General features: G+C 47.9%; 2 long non-coding RNA genes across 2 annotated transcripts; both read right to left on the reverse strand.

Annotated features, from left to right (window-relative positions):
• Window positions 1–1,746: 1,746 nt before the first annotated feature.
• On the reverse strand, window positions 1,747–2,049 carry LOC129407386 (uncharacterized). Its single transcript, XR_008631518.1, has 3 exons — window positions 1,961–2,049; window positions 1,842–1,874; window positions 1,747–1,775 (listed from the first exon to the last, which is right to left on the reverse strand). It is a non-coding gene; the product is annotated as an uncharacterized LOC129407386 (long non-coding RNA).
• A 1,539-nt stretch (window positions 2,050–3,588) lies between these two features.
• LOC110158401 (uncharacterized) lies at window positions 3,589–4,101 on the reverse strand. The gene is made up of 4 exons (XR_008631605.1): window positions 4,060–4,101; window positions 3,840–3,902; window positions 3,737–3,781; window positions 3,589–3,662 (listed from the first exon to the last, which is right to left on the reverse strand). It is a non-coding gene; the product is annotated as an uncharacterized LOC110158401 (long non-coding RNA).
• Window positions 4,102–6,000: the final 1,899 nt, after the last annotated feature.

The raw sequence follows: 6,000 nt of genomic DNA on the forward strand, positions 1-6,000 counted from the left end.
TTTCATTCAGTATTTCTGGGTTTTTGATCCAGTTTTTTGATCCTGGGTTTTTGTGTCATTGTATGCAAATAAAGAAAAATATTCAAATCTTGGTACATGTTCATCCAAAGTTCAGGTATAATTTATACTAATTCAGGAATGTGTGCTTCTAGAAACCTGTAGAGGGCGATATTTGAATTCTGCTCAACCAATATTGAGATTTGTTTTCAAGCAATGACCACAGTGTACCAACTTAAGGAATGTAAGAAATTACTGACCACCCCGTCCTGTTTCTGCTCCTAGGACTCCATCACCCCCTGCACCTGGAGCTGTAAGATGAGGTGTAACATCAGTCATTATTGCCTTTATGAGATCATTTAAAAATGAAATGGGTTAATATTCTTACTATATTTGTATGGCTTCTGTCCAGTCCCATATCCTGAAAGAGAGGGTAAAGGCTTTAGATAGAAATATGCTTTTTAGACTGTTGCTCAATATTTAGAATTTTGACCTGGCCCATATCCAGCTGGTCCAAATCCTGTCCCCACGGCTCCGCCAGGTCCAAATCCACCAGGTCCAAATCCACCAGGTCCAAATCCTGTTACAATCAATACATCAGTACAGTACAGACCAGTAACATCAATAGGATGTTTTCTTTTATTTAGTTAATTGAGAGGTTCATATTGCATAATCATACAAATATTGTCGTACCTCCAGCACCACCAGGACTAAATCCTCCAGTCCCCACACCTCCAGAACCAGGTACTCCAGCAGTCCCCAGTCCAGCACCTCCACCTGTTGTTATTCCAACACTTCGCCCTGGAATACCTCCTCCAACTCCAAACCCGGCAGATCCTGTACCCAGAACACCCCCAGCTCCGCCTGGTAGTCCTTACAAAGGAAATGTAATTGGAAAAGAAAACTTTTTTGTTAAAGCTTTAAAACTAGCAGAAGACAGTTTTGCATCATATATAGGTTAAATAACCTATAACCTATTTACTCACCATATTTACGCGCTTTGGCACCAGCATAACCTGCAGGATACAGACAGTTAAAATCTTCAAGTGTTCCGATTATGTACAAATACTATTTACATTATTATATTAGATTTCATAACATGATGACAATAATAAATTAAAATATATTATAATATACTGAATACTATATTGATGAAATACTAATAAAGGTTTCACCTCCAGGTCCATAACCAGCGCCACCAGCACCGACTCCTCCACCAGGTCCAAATCCGGTAGCAGCTCCACCGGGTCCAAAACCAGTACCAGCTCCACCAGGTCCAAAACCGGTACCAGCTCCACCGGGTCCAAAACCAGTACCAGCTCCACCAGGTCCAAAACCGGTACCAGCTCCACCGGGTCCAAAACCTGTACCAGCTCCACCAGGTCCAAAGCCGGTACCAGCTCCACCAGGTCCAAAGCCAGCTCCAGCTCCACCAGGTCCAAAGCCAGTTCCAGCTCCACCAGGTCCAAAGCCAGTTCCAGCTCCCCCAGGACCACCACTGGTACCAGCACCTCCAGGTCCAAAGCCAGTACCAGCTCCACCAGGTCCAAAGCCGGTACCAGCTCCACCAGGTCCAAAACCGACGCCGGCTCCACCAGGTCCAAAACCAGTTCCAACACCACCAGGACCAACACCAGTACTAGTACCACCAGGTCCAAAGCCGGTACCAGCTCCACCAGGTCGAACGGCTCCCCCTGGTCCAAACCCGGTGCCGGTTCCACCAGGACCGACACCAGTACCAGCACCACCAGGTCCTCCCAAAGTACCGCTTAACATGCCTTTCAAAACAGATACACTAAGATTTTTTTCTTAAGTGAATATTTATTGAATTTCATATTTCTTACCATATTTACGGGCTTTTGCATTGGCATCATATCCTGAAAAATTACACATGTCACCAATAAAGAAACATTTAAACAGACATACAACATAGTCATATTTCCCCCCTATTATGGGTATTTACCTTGTGATCTGGTCCCTCCAGGTCCAAAGCCAGTACCAGCACCACCAGGCCCAACTCCTGCACCAGGCCCAAAGCCAGCACCACCAGGACCAACACCAATACCAGCACCACCAGGCCCAACTCCTGCACCAGGCCCGAAGCCAGCACCACCAGGACCAACACCAATACCAGCACCACCAGGCCCAACTCCTCCACCAGGTCCAAAACCGGTACCAGCACCACCAGGTCCAACTCCTCCACCAGGCCCAAAGCCAGTACCGGCACCACCAGATCCAAAACCAGTACCAGCTCCACCAGGACCAACTCCTCCACCAGGACCAAAGCCAGTACCGGCACCACCAGGACCAACTCCTCCACCAGGACCAAAGCCAGTACCAGCTCCACCAGGACCAACTCCTCCACCAGGACCAAAGCCAGTACCAGCTCCACCAGGACCAACTCCGCCACCAGGACCAAAGCCAGTACCAGCTCCACCTGGCCCAACACCTCCACCAGGACCAAAGCCGGTACCAGCTCCACCTGGCCGAACTCCTGCCCCTGGCCCAAAGCCAGTGCCAGCTCCACCAGGGCCGACTCCTCCACTAGGACCAACACCGGTACCAGCACCTGCAGGTCCTCCCAGAGTGCCGCTCAACATGCCTGTCAAAATATATAAACTTCAAGATTTTTTTCTTAAATTCATAGTTTTTAAATTACGAATTTATTACCATATTTACGCGCTTTTGCATTGGCATCATATCCTGAAAAATCAAGCATGCCACCAATAAAGAAACATTTAATAGGACATTAAACAGTCATTTTTCCTCTGTTTACCTTGCGATCTGGTCCCTCCAGGTCCAAAACCGGTACCAGCACCACCAGGTCCAAAGCCGGTACCAGCTCCACCAGGGCCGACTCCACCAGGTCCAAAGCCAATACCAGCTCCACCAGGACCAACGCCACCAGGTCCAAAGCCAGTACCAGCTCCACCTGGGCCGACCCCTCCACCAGGTCCAAAGCCAGTACCAGCTCCACCAGGGCCGACTCCACCAGGTCCAAAGCCAGTACCAGCTCCACCAGGGCCGACTCCACCAGGTCCAAAGCCAGTACCAGCTCCACCAGGGCCGACTCCACCAGGTCCAAAGCCAGTACCAGCTCCACCTGGGCCGACCCCTCCACCAGGTCCAAAGCCAGTACCAGCTCCACCAGGGCCGACTCCACCAGGTCCAAAGCCAGTACCAGCTCCACCTGGGCCGACCCCTCCACCAGGTCCAAAGCCGGCACCAGCTCCACCAGGGCCGACTCCACCAGGTCCGACTCCACCAGGTCCAAAGCCAGTACCAGCTCCACCAGGGCCAACTCCACCAGGTCCAAAGCCAGTACCAGCTCCTCCAGGTCCGACTCCGCCAGGCCTAAAGCCGGTACCAGCACCACCAGGCCCAACTCCACCACCTGGACCAACTCCTCCCCCAGGCCCAAAACTGGTTCCAGCTCCTCCTTGCTGACCTAGATGGTTTAACACATACTGTAAGTAGATGAAAGTTTCTCTATACATCCAAAGTATTTAAATGTATTAATAATATTGGTCTCTAAAGAGTAGACTTACTTAATCCTGTTCCAGGTCCTACTCCACCCCCAGGTCCAGTTCCACCTCCAAATCCTGCCCCACCCAGTGCACCACCCTGACCAAGGGTGCCTGAACCACCTGGTCCTCCAACTCCACCTTAGGACAAGATATTCATCTAAGGTATTTTCTCATTATATAGACAATATTTGTATCTCAAATAATATCCATACCGTATTTTGCTGCTGCTTTACCCGCCTTTTTTGATTTTCCTGCACCTACAGATATTTTTTTTATTAATGATATGCTTTTTATATTCTTATAAATGTGTTTTACCTGTTTTAGGTGAAATCAGAGGGTAACCACGAAACACTCCAGGTAAAGGCTGACCTCGACCATCTGTATGAGAATGATAAATAATTATATATATGTATACACACAAATACATGTGTGTGTGTGTATATATATATATATATATATATACACACACACACACACACACACACACACACACACACACACACACACACACACACACTGAATCTGTATTACTTACTTCCAGTGCCTGGCCCTGCTCCCCCTTGGCCAAGCACTCCAGATCCTGTGAGTGTAATAGATTCAAAATTTCATTAAAAAAAAAAAAAATTATGCTATTTGCACAAATTTCTTTATTTGTTATGCTCTACTTTTATACTACTGACCACTCTGAGTACCAAGTCCAGATCCAGTGACTACTCCAGGTAAAACACCACGACCTCCAAAACCTATTCAGACAAAATGAGTAAGTTACTGCTAATCATTTCACAAAATTTTTGCAGGGAACAGTTGTTTCCTAAATTTGCCTGAACTTACCCTGACCTGGAACATAACCTCCTTGGTAAAGTCCTGGCACTCCCACCCCTGTGCCACAACAAATTGATGTGTCAACATCCAACTTAAACATCATTATTAATGGCACCTCCTGGTGACACTCTTTTTGCCTAGGATTTACCTGGAACTTGTTTTGAGGTCTTAGGTCCGGTTTTCCCCCCAGGCCCCACTCCTGTGGTTCCAGTCTGTGGTATAGCTGAAATATTTATAAAGAAGAAGAGAAAAAAATGGGACAAACACCAACTAAAAAGTATCTAATGTGGTTCAACTAATACATTTATTTTACATCCTAGTCCTTTCTATGGGTTTGTACCTCCTGGTCCAGCTCCTGCTCCTCCAGGTCCAACTCCTGCCCCACCTGGTCCAAAACCAGTTCCGCCTGGTCCAACTCCTGCACCTCCTGGTCCAACTCCTGCTCCACCTGGTCCAAAACCAGTTCCACCAGGTCCAACTCCTGCACCACCTGGCCCAACTCCTGTTCCACCTGGTCCAACTCCTGCCCCACCTGGTCCAAAACCGGTTCCACCAGGTCCAACTCCTGCTCCACCTGGTCCAACTCCTGCCCCACCTGGTCCAAAACCAGTTCCACCTGGTCCAAAACCAGTTCCACCTGGTCCAACTCCTGCCCCACCTGGTCCAAAACCAGTTCCACTTGGTCCAAAACCGGTTCCACCTGGTCCAAAACCCGTTCCACCTGGTCCAACTCCTGCTCCACCAGGTCCAAAACCAGTTCCACCTGGTCCAACTCCTGCCCCACCAGGTCCAAAACCGGTTCCACCTGGTCCAATTCCTGCCCCACCTGGTCCAAAACCTGTTCCACCTGGGCCAACTCCTGCCCCACCAGGTCCAAAACCAGTTCCACCTGGGCCAACTCCTGCCCCACCTGGTCCAAAACCAGTTCCACCTGGTCCAACTCCTGCCCCACCTGGTCCAAAACCAGTTCCACCTGGTCCAACTCCCGCCCCACCTGGTCGCACCCCTCCCCCTCCGAGTCCAGCTCCTGAACCTCCAGGTCCAAAGCCTGTTCCGCCTGGTCCAACACCTCGTCCTGGAGACGCAAACAACAGTTGATTGAGTTTTAAAGTAAACCTAAATGCATGTTGTTATACTAACTAACCTGTTTTAAAAGGTTTGACTCCACCGGGGTATTGTCCTGTACCAACTCCACCTGAGGGACATTTAAACCAAAAGCTATTACTTGACATTTAGGGGTCAAATTAACAACCAACCTCTAAAGGCGGTGCAGTTTATCAACCATACGGTTCTGAAAGAAATATTTCACCACCCAATCCTAACTATTAGTGTGTGTGTATTACTAGAAATGCATAATAGACAGAAGACAGAAGAAAGAACAAAACCCTATCAGATTAATTTATTGTTATCTAAAAACATTCAAGCATTCAGAAGTGTAGTAAAATCAAATTAATTTCTTCTACATCTGGCCCCCTCAGTAATGTAAACAAACTATGATGAAGCTGTCGTTTTTGATAATGAGTTATTCTAAAAACACAAAATCCTGTGCTTTAAGACCTATTTTCTTAACAAAATGGTTGGACAAAGTTGAATACTTCCACAAAGCCAGAACATAACCCCCAGTATGTTTTTGATGCTATCACCAATAACATTC

The sequence above is a fragment of the Boleophthalmus pectinirostris genome, unplaced genomic scaffold (genome assembly GCF_026225935.1).
Source record: "Boleophthalmus pectinirostris isolate CB_2022bp ecotype Guang Dong unplaced genomic scaffold, ASM2622593v1 HiC_scaffold_12, whole genome shotgun sequence".
In the NCBI taxonomy this organism is placed as follows: domain Eukaryota; kingdom Metazoa; phylum Chordata; class Actinopteri; order Gobiiformes; family Gobiidae; genus Boleophthalmus; species Boleophthalmus pectinirostris.